This window comes from Chrysemys picta, chromosome 3, assembly GCF_011386835.1.
Source record: "Chrysemys picta bellii isolate R12L10 chromosome 3, ASM1138683v2, whole genome shotgun sequence".
In the NCBI taxonomy this organism is placed as follows: Eukaryota; Metazoa; Chordata; order Testudines; family Emydidae; genus Chrysemys; species Chrysemys picta.
The window spans coordinates 2,952,022-2,965,866 of NC_088793.1; the positions used below are offsets into that span (position 1 = coordinate 2,952,022).

Consider the following 13,845-nt stretch of genomic DNA (forward strand, 5'->3'; position numbering starts at 1 on the left):
TATCTCCTAGAGCTGGAAGGGACCTTGAAAGGTCATCGAGTCCAGCCCCCTGCCTTCACTAGCAAGACCAAGTACTGATTTTGCCCCAGATCCCTAAGTGGCCCCCTCAAGGATTGAACTCACAACCCTGGGTTTAGCAGGCCAATGCTCAAACCACTGAGCTATCCCTCCCCTGCAAATTGCCAACCTTACGCATTCTGGAAAGATGAGTCCGTTCAAAAAATATGGTTCAAAAATCATAATTGTTTAGAAGATAACAAAGGTTCAGTCCTTTGCTTTCTGATTTCTGAGCCTGTAGGGTGCACTCGGGTCTGGTTTGCAGCCTTTTCTCAACCACCCAGAAACTAGAACCTTATTCTTTTAAAGAATTCATCTGGTTCATATGCCTCCTGGAGCCTTGTATTACCTGCTGGGAGCCTTTGGCCAAGAACAAAACGGACCCTTTATTCCTGCTGTTCATTGTCTTGGCCAGCACTCAACTGCCTCGGGCAGGGTGCCCTGTGTGTAGGGAGAGGGGTGGAGGGCACTTGTGGGGAGAAGCAGCCAGTCCCTGGTCGAGTGAAGAAAGGATGCACCCTGAGAACAGGCATGGCAGGCTCTGCTGGCTGGGGCGGAGTTGGGTTGCGTCTGGAAGCGGCCCTGTAAACTCAGAGGGGTGGAGAGGGGGGATTTGGGGGATCTGGCTGGTCCGAGGAGGAGCGGGATGCTCTGCGTGCTGCCCCCAAAGCAGGGGGAGGGACAGAATGCTGGGACTGGAAGGTGCTAGTGCCCCGGGTGTGGGGGGGCAGGCTATGGGTGCTAGTGCCTTCGGGTGAGGGGGGGCAGGTCCCCATGCAGGCAATGGGGCCGGTGTCCCCGGGTGAGGGGGGCAGGTCCCCACGGAGCAGGCGATGGGGGCCGGTGCCCCTGGGTGAGGGGGGGGCCCGTCCCCACGGAGCAGGCCATGGGTCCTAGTGCCCCCAGGTGAGGGAGGGCCCGTCCCCATGGAGCAGGCGATGGGGGCCGGTGCCGCTGGGTGAGGGGGGGGCAGGTCCTCACAGAGGAGGTGATGGGGGCCGGTGCCCCTGGATGAGGCAGCGGTATAAGGCTTTCCCCGTAGAAGGCAGATGACCAGAGGTGAGGGGCTGGGGCAGGCCCAGTGACAATGGTGGGGGTCCTCCGGGAAGAGGCAAAGAGGGGGGTTGGCAGAGGGGTCTGGTAATGAGTGAGAACAGCAGCGAAAGGCTGGAGCCAGAGATGAAGCCAGAGGACCCTGGAGGCTGTGAGAGGAAAGAGGACAGAGCGATGCTGTGAGTGGGGGCCCCTGACACAAGGGTGGGGAGCTCCCAGGATGCGGGAGGGGAGGGCTCAAATGGCTGCCTAGGCCTGGCCTTGGCCTCTGCCCAGGGCTGAACTTCACCCTGTGCGCCGGCTTTTTTAGCTGCAGATACGTGTGGCGGCAAAGACTAGCTGGGTGCTGCAGCGGGGCAGGGTGAGGTGCAGATTGGGTGCCCAGGGTCAGATGCACTGTCATGGGGGGTGTTGAAGGGGAGCCGTGCAGGACTGAGGGTCGTGAGCAGCTCTGGGCCGGGCGTATCCCTAGTGGAGAGCTGTGCGGGATGCGTGCTGCTGAGGGGTTGCTATGTGCATACCGGGGGGGAACAGGGGTCCCCGTCTGGGGGCCGCGCAGGGCTCGGTGAGGGTGTCCCCGGGGGCCCCTGTCTGGGGGCCAAGTACGGCTGGGCGTGGGGTCTGTAGCTGGGCTGGGGTGAGTGCGGGCCGGCGGGGGGAGTCCCTAGCCCGGGTGGGTGAGGGCCGGTGGCAGGGGTGTGTGTCTCTAGCCAGGGCCGGCGGGGGGCTCCCTAGCCTGGGTGGGTGTGGGCTGGTTGTGGGGGTGGGGGGTCCCTAGCCTGGGCCGGCGGAGGGGTCTGGGCTGGCGGGGTGTGTGTGTGTGTCCCAGGCCAGGGCCAGTGGGGGGAGGGGGGATCCCTAGCCCGGGTGAGTGAGGGCCACCGGGAGCGGGAGGGGGGCAATCCCTAGCCAGGGCCGGCAGGGCGGGGGTCCCTGGCCCAGGCGGGTGAGGGCCGGCGGCGGAGGGCGGTGTCTCTAGTCAGGGCCGGCGGGGGGGGGGGATCCCTAGCCTGGGTGGGTGTGGGCTGGCGGGGGGGTGTCCCAGGCCAGGGCCGGCAGGGGGGGGTCCCTAGCCCGGGCGGGTTCGGGCTGGCGGGGGGGTTGTCACAGGCCAGGGCCGGCGGGGTGGGGGGGTCCCTAGCCTGGGTGGGTGCGCGCCGGCGGGTGGGGGTCCCAGGCCAGGGCCGGCGGGGTGGGGGGGTCCCTAGCCCGGGCGGGTGCGGGCCGGCGGGGGGGGGGTCCCTAGCCCGGGCGGGTGGGGGTCCCAGGCCAGGGCCGGCGGGGGGGGGGGTCCCTAGCCCGGGCGGGTCCCTAGCCAGGGCCGGGGGGGGGGTCCCGAGCCCGGGCCGGCGGGGGGCTCCGTCGCTGGGCGGGGGCCGTGGCTCGGCCGGCGGACAGGCGGGAGGCGCGGGGCGGCGCGGGGCGGGAGGCGCCGGGCGCTAGGACCGCGCGGAGGCCGCGCTCCCGCTCCCTCGCTCGGGCTCCGCTGGCGGGGCTGTGCGGCTCAGTGCTGCAGTGGAGGCGGCGGCGCTGCGGGAGGAGGCCTCGCCGGGCAGGGCAGGAGGCGGCGGCGGAGGGAGCGGCGGCGGCGGCGGCTCCCGGGAGGAGGTCCAGGCCCGGGACTGGCCGAGGTAGCGGCGGGCCCCAGGCGGCGGCGGAGGGGGGGGGGCAGCTTCCCCGGGGCCGATCCTCCCCTTCTCCGCCTCCGGGGTGGGGGCGGTGCCATGGGGGCAAGCGGGCACGGAGCGGGGGGGCTGGCACCCGGGCATGGGGAGCCATGGGGAGCTGGCCGAGCCCCCCCCCCCCGCACCGGCTGCAGCCGCCCCCTCCCTGGGCTGCATTGGCCCTGCATCGCCAAGCGATCTGCCCGAGGTGGTGCATTGATCCCCCCCCTTGCTTTTTTGGCAGCCGGTGCCCCTTCCTCCTTCCAAGTTCAGGTGCCCCCAGTCCCTCTGCCCCCAGCTCCAGGGGGGGAAGGGGTCGGTACTCAGGGGCTCCCCCCTGCCTTGCCCCCAGGCACCCCGATGTGAGGACATTGGGGGCACACGAACTTGTGATCCCTCCCCCCGGGGTGGTGGTGGGGGGGCTGTGCGGGGAGATTGCCCCCTGAGCAATTAATGAGTCGTCAGCTCCATCCCCTGGAGATACAGCTTTTGCATGGAATATTTGGGGGGGGGCGGAAATTGGGGGGGCACCCAGCTACCCCCTTCTGTGGGGGGGGTCCTTTATTTCACGTACATGTTTGCAGACGTGTCTTGGCTGCTTTGCATGGCTCCCGGCTATTATTTTTTTGCAGCCGTGCACTGGGGTTTTGTAAAAAAAAAAAAAAAAAAAAAAAAAAAAAAACCAAGGTGGGGGAGGAGAAGGGTGGGCACGGGTCCAGGGCAAGGGAATAATCCCCCTCCCCCTCCCTCCCATCCTTCTGCGAAGTGGAAGGGAGAGTCGTGGTTGGCAGGAGGGTGGTGTGGAGGGCAAAGCGGAGAAGCAGGAAAAATGGCAGCCTGGCATGACCCTGGTTCTCTCGCCGTCCTCCCCCCGATTCGTTCCTAGCCTGGGCCCGCCAGAGAGGGGGGCTTTAGGAGACAGGCGGCAGCCTGGGGGGGTGCCTGTCAGGGACTCAGCCTGGGAGGCGATGAGGCGGTTCTGCAGACAAGCGGCAGGGGTGTAAGGCACGGGTTGAGGGCAGGGATGGGGGGATTGCTCTGATCTGCTGGGAGCCGAGTCCATCCCTGGGGAGGGGGTCCCTGGGCACCCCCACCTGTGGCTGGGTCTGTGTGTGTGGCAGGTAGGAACCCCCTGGAGTCTGGGCGGGAGATGCTGCTCCGCCGCTGGACTGTGCCTGCCGAGGGCCAGGGCTGGGGTGCAGGGAGGTGTAATTCCCCAGGCTCTGCTAGCAGCATCCCCTTGCCCTGCAGCGTTGCTGAGGGGATGGGAGGAAACCTGCCCGCTCTCCCCCACCAGACACTGAGGCCAGGCCAGCGAGGGTGTGGTGCACTGTACGGAAGGTGCAGGGTGGTTGGTTTTTTGGGGGGGGGGCAGCGGGGGGAGAAGGGAGGATTCTTCCCCACCATCCCATCATCCAACCCAAGCCCAGGGGAGTGTTAGTGGGACACAGACCCTGCCAGGGGCAGAGGAAGCTGCTGCATCCCCGACTGGATATGGAGGAGCCAGGGTGGTTCACAGCCCCCGATGAGGCTGGGTCTCTTCTCCTCCCTGTGAGGAGCTGGGTGCAGACGTGTCCTTGAACGCTTTGCATCTGCACTGATGAAGGGCAAGGCATCACAGCTGGGATTTGGGGGAAGGAGGGAGGCTGCATCATGGATCTGGCCCCCTCCCCAGCACATACACACTCACTGCAGGGGAATTGCCTCCATGGGGCCATTTAATCAGCCCCACAAATTAGCCCTGTAAAACTCCGCTCCCTTCCCTCCTGCCTGTGCCTCTTTCTTCCCTGCATTGCCTGCTTGGCTGGTTTATCATCCTGGGCCTGGCAGAGGGCCAGGCCCCATCCCCTCCCCCCGGGCTCTCTTTTCTCCAGCCTTTGGGCCGGGATCTGGCAGGCGGTGTGTGTGTGTGGTGGTAGTAGTGGGGGGAGACACTTTGAAAATCTCTATTCCCCCCACCCCAAGTCCTCTTGTCTTTTTATTTGTAAATGGCCTCCCTCCCTCTTTTCCATCCTCAGCAGCAAGGCTGGGCTGCCTGTATTGTGACAAGGGCTTTGCAGCTCCCTCCAAACACAAGAAGCCTAGAGAGGTTTTGCAAGGCAGGCTGGCAACTGAGATGGGCATGTTACTCATTCTGTGCACACAAGTGTCATTGACTTAGCCTGCCCATCTGTGTGTGTGTATGTGTGTGCGCCCGTGCGTGTGTCTGTTTCTCTTGCGCTCTCATCTGTCACTTGGGAGTGACAAAGTCCTATGGGATCTGCATGGAGATTCTTTTTCTTATACACAGTCATTTCAAAATGATCTTTATCAAACGCTTGCCCTGCTGGGGGAGGGAGCACTGCTGCCTTTAGCCTCTGAAAGCTCTCAGTCCAGGATTGGGGCAAAGGGGGGACGTTGGCATGCTGTTTAATCTCCAGGAAACCTGTTTAAGGGGGGTGCTGTTGTGCAGAAATATTGGGAAATGAACTAAAGATCCACTTTGAAGCCCCATCTATAAATTCAGGGTTTTGAGTCTTTGCAGGACTGTGTGGTTTATTTTCCGCCTGATGATTTTGCTGTCAAAGAATAGTCAGATGTCCAGCTAGAATGGGAAAGAATCCGACTGTAAGTCATTAGAGACTGGGTAGTTTGGTCTCATACATACAGGAGCGAAGTTCATCTCTTGTATTGATTGTGCTAGTTTTCATCCATTGACCTGTTTCCTTCTGTAAGTAAAATGCAAACATCTATATGGAGAAAGAAAGGCTTCTTCATGGCTTGGAACTGAGGCCTGAAAGATTTGAATCTGTTTATGACGTGTACAGTGATGCTCCTACTGTTACCACAGACTTCCCTAGCTGTCTCTTTTTATGTTTATTGATGAGATAAGTTCAAGTTAGTGATGCCTTTTTTTCAGTGTTCGAGTGTGTGTGTGTGTGTGTGTGTGTGTGTGTGTCTTTGAGCAAGTGAAATTTTCCTCTTAGCCTAGTTCCTCTTTTTTTCTTCCCTTTGTGCTGTGTAGATGGCATCACAATGATTGGTTTTACTGTATTTGCATTGCTTTGCTAAGTGGATGATTGCAGAAATAAACCAAGAGGTAGGTCAGCGGCTATGTTTTGGTAAAGTGCTTGTAGCCCAGTAACCTCTGGAGAGCCTAGGCTTTGAAAACACACAGTGCTGTACATATGCGTATATTTTTAACTCCGCTGCTTATATGGGCCTGGAGTACCATTTAGAGAGGCGAGGTTTCTGTCTGAAATCCTAGGGAAGGAGAAGGCCTGGAAATTTGTAAGCAAATTCTTCAAATCCAGTGGCTGTGAAGTTCTTGACAATAATGGAAGAGGAATTGACCTTTTTGTGTTAAGTAACTGCTCTCAATAACTCTTCACACATGCAATAGCCTTTCATGCTGAGTCAGCTCGAAACTTCCTAGCAGGAGTCTTTTTTCTTAAAATGAAATGTCCACAAACATCTCTAGGAAATAATGGATACCCATATATAACACTTGACTAAGGGCTTGCAAGCAGTTCTATAGTAGAGTGGCAGTGGGATTAGAGTCCAAACAATGTTTCCTTAGCTGCTTAAATAATCTCTAAATTTATACGTGTCTTAAAAACATCTCTCTGGGTTAGTTGGAATGAAAACAGAGCCAAAATGATTTAGTTCCTAACTTCATTCTCAGGGAAACGGGCTGGGTAAAACCCCGGAGGGATGTTTGCATTTAAAAAGTTGGCAGAATCCACTAATTTGATCCTGCTTTGCAAAATATTGTTGAGGGTGGGCACCACCCCTTTCACCGTAGCACCTCCCATTGCTTACTGTAGTTTGTTTGGTTTTGGGACTTTACACAACGGATACTTGAAGCTCTGCTTCTGGGCAGCAACTCTGGGAACTTCAGGTGATTTACTATTCATTCTGCATCATCCTAAAAATATCACTACACAATTGCGCATCACTGCTTGATTGCTTCCATACTGGCCTCTCCCCACACTTATACCAAACCATGGGCTGGCTTTTTCCTTGCCCTTTGTTACAGTTGGGGTTCTTCTAACCTCCAGCATCCCTGCTTTGCTCAGTCTACCATTCTCCTAATCTTCTTAGTGTGTGCTTGAGAACAGTTTGAGAGGTTTCACTTATAAATCCCTTGAGTGTCTCCGAACAGCTAAGGTCAATGGTAGAAAGTAGATTTGGCTGCAATTCTGATGTATTGGTGGTGACGTAACAGAAAGGGGTGCCCCGCTTTCTGCTCTAGGCTTCTTTGAGCCTGTGGCAGAACTGCAAAGGAAAACAAACTGGCACAGTGATGCTCTTTATTACTCTGATGAGTGTGTTTAATTTTCCATGTGGAATCGGCTGTTTTGATATATGGCTTGTGTTTCATGTGGGGGTTGTTCAGAATTGGCTACATGTAAACAGTGAAATGTTTCATACTTCTGAGTGCAGTTTTCTAGAGAACAAATAGTAGAGTTTCGGACCAAGTTGTTCCTGAATTTCCCTGTAGATTTTAGGCTGTTTAGTTTTGTAAATGACGGTCTTCTTGACCTACTAACTAGGAACTTCTCTAGCAGCCATTCCGTTAGTGTTGGGGTGGGTGGGTGGGTGGGGGAGGGCTGGGAGATTTCCAGGGACATGTGAAGCAAATGTTTCATAGAGTTTAAGGTCTGATCAACTAGTCTGGCAATTACATTTCACTCAGATACCTGCGTTCCTTGTTCCTAGATGTGTAACTTCACATTATTATGTTAGCAGTGTAGGAGAGGATCTTGACTGCTTAGGTTACAGTAGAGGAGAAAAGAAAGTCTTGTGCAGAATAACTTTCCATCAGGCTAGTTTTGGGACCTTTCCCATATCCTCCTCCTTTCCGTCTAGTCTGTTGCTGAGAACCAGCCATTCCCCTCCAACATACCTGTTTTTCTGTGTATTTTCACCTGAGGTGTGTGCTATCACTGTCCCCAGCACTTGGCAGAGTTGATGATCCGTTTTTGCTGAAATTCACAGGATACAGTATGTAGTTTCATATAGCACTCTGTGAAGGTAAAAGCCAAATACCAATCGAGATTTTGACTCCTTTGCCTAATTTTGAATAATAAGCAAAATATTTGACCACAGAAGTTTATAATTAGCTAAGTGTGTTTAACTGGATCAAGCCAATACTTTTATTATCCATGACAATGAATTTATTACAGGTGGTGCTATCACTTCTAAACCATTAGCCCTGAACATTTTTGACAAATATGGCTATGATTTTTTCTGTAGATCTTTCTCTTGTTGTAATGAAAAGAGAGAATCTCTCTCCCAGTTGTCTTCTTTTCTGAATGTCAAGAGCTGTGGCTTGCAGCATCATTTAGTTGTTGATACCATTTTGGTATCTGACTTTAGGTTGTAAGGAGGGATGGATTTGTTTGCTACTTGCTTGGGAGACCTCCAAGGAAGGCTCAGGTGCAGTAGATGCTGACTCAGGGTAGGTACCACTCTTGTCTCTGAGTCAATACTCAGTGAACGCTGCAGTGTTTTGCTGCTGGAGGGGGTGGTAGTGACTCGTCTCTCTGAATCAGTGCTCAGCTAATGCCCCAGTGTGATTTAGGATGGTTGTTGGTGGCTCAGTAGGTGTGTCTCAGTAGGGGAAGGAGGGACTGTGCAGTCAGAGGGGGTGTTGGTGACTCAGAGTAACTAATCATACTTTGCAGCACTTGTCATGTTTCAAAGGCTTTGGACAGGTTCCCTAATGAATCCTAACAGCCCCCTGGAAAGCCCCCTATTTTGGCCCTTACCCCCCATGTCTGTGCTGCACCATGGTGCCAGGTACCTGGGACATGCACTGTGTTAGCAGAGGTGCTGTCTTTCACATGAGGAGTAAAGTTCAGGTCTTAAGTATTTGTGGTCATTAAAGCTCGCTGAGCACTTACTCCCAGAGGCAGGGTGTCATCTCTGTGTCATGACCAAGTGCCAGCTTGGGTAAGGGTAACTGCATGCTGGCATACCTCAAATTCTGCATGTACTGTAGTGTCAGAGCAAGGAAGCAGCTCCCTTCAGCTGCTGGGGGCGGGGGGCGGGGGAGGAGTGTGTGTGTGTCTATTTGTAAACGTAGTCTGGAGGTGGCTGCATTTCAGTGATCTGTGCACACTGCATATGTGTCGTGAAAGGGCCTTGGGGTCTCAGTCTTGGGGATGAAGCTTGCCCTCATTATTAATAGCTGGGGTAGGAGGCGCATGAGCTCTCCTCTTTGAGAGGACCTGAAATAGAATGCTTGTTAGGTTTCTGTGAGTTCCCAGCATGTGATCGGGCTGAAGCATCCTGACAGCAGGACTTGAGGAGTCCTTAATAAACCCTGGTTTGTCAGCACTGTGTGTATCATAGAAGGTAACCCACTTTAAACGCCTCTGCCGGTAGTGGGAGTGACTGGCAGGTCCCATACAAGCTCTGCCTTGTGGGAGAAGTGCCGTAAGTTTTCTTCCCCACTTGCCTTCAGTTGTAAGGTCAGACTGAGCTGTTAAATACAGGAGCAGAGGAACGTGCAGACAGAGTCCTTCCCTGCACTTCAAAGGCAGGCGCTGGTGCGTGAGTGGGAGAGCCAAGCAGGTGGCAAGGAGAGGATTAATTTGAGATCAAGCTTTGAGACCTGCTGCATTAACTGGGTGAAACTCTTCCAGTGTGCAAGTTTCTGCTCAGCCTTTGCTAGTAATGTGCCAGTAATAACTCCAGGCGCTAGCGCACAGGAGAAGGAGTGCGTGCTGCCATCAGGATAGCGAACACCTGTTGTGGGAGCAGGAGAGGAGCTCACCGACTTGGGTAAGGTTATTCAGAGAGCTTGGGGCCAAGGCAAGGCTGCTGTGGATGGGCCCCACAGGTTCCACACTGAATGTGGGTAGCCTGCTTCAGTCGTGTTTCTTTGCAGACTCTTTCCGGCGATGTTTAGAGGTAAGGAACGTTGTGTGGACCTTGTCAAACCTCCTTTAGACAGAGAGTAGGATCCCTCGGTTGGACAGGGAGTCCACTCCCTCATGGGGCTCACAGCAGCAGCTTGTGGTTACTAGGGGAAAGAGGGGCGTTTACACTCCGTCGTAACGCATAGCTCACTTTGAAGAAGAGTGGTTGTCTTTATTTAAAGCTCCGCAGAGGGCAAAGGGGGAGGCTAGGTGGTGAGGCTGTCGAGGGATGGGGGCGGGGAGGAGGTCTTCATTGCTGGTTGTTCCTGGTGCTCCCCCTTGCATATTCCCCATCTGCCTGGTGTTTCTTACGCAGCCCGACTATTTTTAGTGCATTTGGAGACCATGTTCGCTGGAAGCGAATCAAAGCCTGAGAACTGGCTATTTTTCAGAGTGGAGCTGCGTGCTGCTCTGAGCGAGCCATTTCTCTGGGACATTGGGGATGACCTGGGGTGGGGGCTGGCTGGCTGTGTGGAGCTATTTGCTGGCCTGGTGTGTGTGTTGGAACGCCTTCCTAATGGCAGAGCTCCCTGCATCTGGGGGGAGAAGTGGCTGACAGAGCTGTTTCATATGGGTTTGGGGAGGCTTACTTAGAAATCCAGGCGAACGTTGCCAGCAGCTCAGCTGGGACCCACGGGGCGGGAGACCCACCAGAAGAGAATGTGTTCTGTGGTGAGGGGCCCCAAGGGGCACAAGACCCCTGCAGTGGAGCTGGACTGTGTGGAAATGGAGGTCCAGAGGGGTTGAGAACCTGGCAAGGGAGTCAGATGGCATTGGGGGGCAGGGCCCTCGGGATCATGGGGCCCTCGGGATCATGAGACCCTGACCAAGGACCTGGATTGACTGGGGGTGCTAGGCCAGAGGGATGATGGAGGGTGGTGAAGCACTGGAATGGGTTACCTAGGGAGGTGGTGGAATCTTCTTCCTTAGAGGTTTTTAAGGTCAGGCTTGACAAAGCCCTGGCTGGGATGATTTAGTTGGGGTTGGTCCTGCTTTGAGCAGGGGGTTGGACTAGATACCTCCTGAGGTCCCTTCCAACCCTGATATTCTATGATGAGACACCCTGACTAAGAAGCTGGATTGCATGGGGGGGTGCAAACCTGGGGGGTGTCCGCATCCAACTGGTGCTGCTTAAACCAAGCAGCAGGGGTGCTCCCCGCTCCAAGGAGCTCACAGTCTAGAGATACAGTGAGTAGGGAGCAGGGCACAACACACATGCAGTTTTGGGAGGTCTGAACAGTCCCCGGGCACTCCTCTAGCACAGCGTGTCGTCCGGAGGCAGCACAGCAGAGATGGAGCTTCAGGGTGAGGGCCTCTCAGCTGAGCTCGGGGAAGGTGCTCTAGGTATAAGGGGCAGAGGTGTGGGGGACACTGAGAATGGGCATTGGAGGCTCACACCATTCGAGAGGGCAGAGAAGCACCTGGAATTTGGCAAGGGGAGGGAGTCATGCAGGGCTTGGAAGGGGCTGACAAATAGCTGGCGAGAAGGGATCTTTGGTCTTGTCTGTGCTGGAGACGCTTACGCCAGTTTTCCTGCTTCTCAGTTGTTTGAAAAACACCGTGTCACACGCGTGAGTGCATCACCCACTTGTCAGGGAGGCAACAGGCATTGCAGTTTCACCCCAAAATGTACAGGGTTCACATCTCAGTTGGCTGAGGGCAGTTGTTGCACTGACCTCTTTGACAGCTCCCTTGCCAGGCCAAGCTCTCTAGCTCCCCAGCGGAGAGTCTCCTCTGAGCTCCCAGAATATCTCTGCTTCTCCCCTGGGCCATGACCCCATATCCACACCTTGGTTCCACAGAGCCCCGGCCAGCAGTCCAGGGGCTGACTCTGCACTCTTAGCCCAGCTCCCTCCTGGTTTCCTCCCCTGCTGCCGTCTTCCTTTCCAGCAACCCAGAGGTGTGCTGAGGCTGCAGCAGGAAGAGCGAAGCTGGGAGATAGTCCCTTGGCTACCAAATTCCTGTTCCCTCTGCTCCTGCCAAACCCCACAGGACTTGCAGTCCCAGAGTGGGGGTGGGCAGAGCTGGGGAGGAAGGATACTGCAGGGGAGGGGCATGGCAGGGAGCAGGGTGCAGACCCAGGTACTGAGCCACCTGGATCACCAGTGGGGGACCTGCCGCCCCAATAGGGGAGGCTATAGAAAGGGGTGCATTTTTGGAGAGAAGGGGATCCTCTGGGGGGCACAGTGCAGGGGCGGGGGAGGGTCTCAGCCAATGGATGGCTAGGGAAGCGGTCTTTGTTGTCACAGTCACCCCGCGTCAGTCAGCGTCCGCATGGGCGCAAAGGCAGCAGTGGAGTTGGTTAGGGTGGGTGCGCTCGGCCTTTTGGCGACAGTGTCCATGCTGACAGGCGGTGGGAGGGAGGAACAGGAGCCGTGGTACGTTTGAGCTGGCGTCAGGCTGGGACGAAGGGAAATAGGTCAGGAGTGGAGAGGTGGCTCTTTGGAGTAAAGATGGTAGTTGAAGCTATGTGGGTGGAAAGAGGGGAGAAAGGGGAAGCGGCAGGGGTCAGAGGCATCACCTGCGAGATGTGAGGGAGAGTGGAGACGGAGAGAGTCCTGAAGCGATGGTCGGAGATGAACCAGGAGAGGAGGGAGTAAGGAGGTGTGTGCCCAACAGTGTGAAAGCAGCAGTGAGGGCAAGGCGGGGCGGAGAGGGGGAGCTCTGGGAATGGACCAGAACAGGAGGTTGAAGGAGACCCCGGTGAGCCCTTCCGGTGAAGGGGAGGGGCTGGAAGCCCAGGGGAAATAGAGGCACTTGAGGTGGTGATTGTAGCTGGCGTGTCCCGTGAGTGTGGAAGTGAGGGAGAGATGGGGCTGGGGCAGTTGTTGGAGAGACAGGGGAGATGGATGCCTGCAGGTGGGGCAGCCCAGGAGAGGTGGGTCTGTTCCGGACGGTGCCCTGCTTGGTCAGGCTGCAGAGAATGTGCCGTGGTGCTCAAACCTCCCAGCAGAGGGGAAACCGCTCCCAAGTGTTGGTCCCAGGATTCCTGCTAAGAATGAAGGGGCAGGGAGGGGGAGGCTGATTGCAGGGGACGCCCAGCCCCATGGCCTCTTCACAGAGCAGAGGTGGGTGGGGGTGGGACGGGGACGGACAGGGAGGGGGAGGCTGATTGCGGGGGACGCCCAGCCCCATGGCCTCTGCACAGAGCAGAGGTGGGTGGGGGTGGGACGGGGACGGACAGGGAGGGAGAAGCTGAGTGCGGGGGACGCCCAGCCCCATGGCCTCTGCACAGAGCAGAGGTGTGGGTGGGGTGGGGAACACGGACAGGGAGGGAGAGGTTGAGTGCGGGGGACACCCAGCCCCCTGGCCTCTGCACAGAGCAGAGGTGTGTGTGTATGGGTGGGGGGTGGGGGGGCGGATAGGAAGGGAGAGGCTGGTTCCTGCCTCTAACCCAGCTCCCTGGCCTCTGCACAGAGCAGAGGTGTGTGTGTGTGTGTGGGGGGGGAGATAGGGAGGGAGAGGCTGAGTGCAGCGGACACCCAGGCTCCGGCCTCTGCAGGTGTGGGGTAGGGGCAGGGAGGAAGAGGCTGATTATGGGGGGCACCCAGCCCCCGGCCTCTGCACAGAGCAGAAGTGGGGGTGGGCAGAGAGGGAGAGGCTGATTGTGGGGGACACCCAGCCCCCTGGCCCCTGCACAGAGCAGAGGTGTGGGGGGGGGGAGGGAGGGAGAGGCTGATTGTGGGGGACACCCAGCCCCCTGGCCCCAGCACAGAGCAGAGGTGTGGGGGGGGGGGGAGGGAGGGAGAGGCTGATTGTGGGGGACACCCAGCCCCCTGGCCTCTGCACAGAGCAGAGGTGTGGGGGGGGAGGGAGGGAGAGGCTGATTGTGGGGGACACCCAGCCCCCTGGCCTCTGCACAGAGCAGAGGTGTGGGGGGGGAGGGAGGGAGAGGCTGATTGTGGGGGACACCCAGCCCCCTGGCCCCAGCACAGAGCAGAGGTGTGGGGGGGGGGGGAGGGAGGGAGAGGCTGATTATGGGGGACACCCAGCCCCCTGGCCTCTGCACAGAGCAGAGGTGTGGGTGGGGGGCAGGGAGGGAGAGGCTGATTGTGGGGGACACCCAGCCCCCTGGCCTCTGCACAGAGCAGAAGTGGGGGTGGGCAGAGAGGGAGAGGCTGATTGTGGGGGACACCCAGCCCCCTGGCCTCTGCACAGAGCAG

General features: G+C 57.3%; 1 protein-coding gene across 7 annotated transcripts in view; it reads left to right on the forward strand.

Moving 5' to 3' along the window:
• Positions 1-2,585: 2,585 nt before the first annotated feature.
• The window catches only part of DNMT3A (DNA methyltransferase 3 alpha), a 198,245-nt gene continuing 186,985 nt past the window's right edge, over positions 2,586-13,845 (forward strand). For 6 of the 7 annotated variants that reach the window (XM_065587344.1, XM_065587346.1, XM_065587347.1 and 3 more), the window contains exon 1: positions 2,587-2,741. The gene's annotated coding sequence lies outside the window, so the exon portion shown is untranslated. Of the gene's footprint in view, positions 2,742-13,845 lie in introns of all 7 variants that reach the window. The other variant, XM_065587345.1, reaches the window with a different exon arrangement.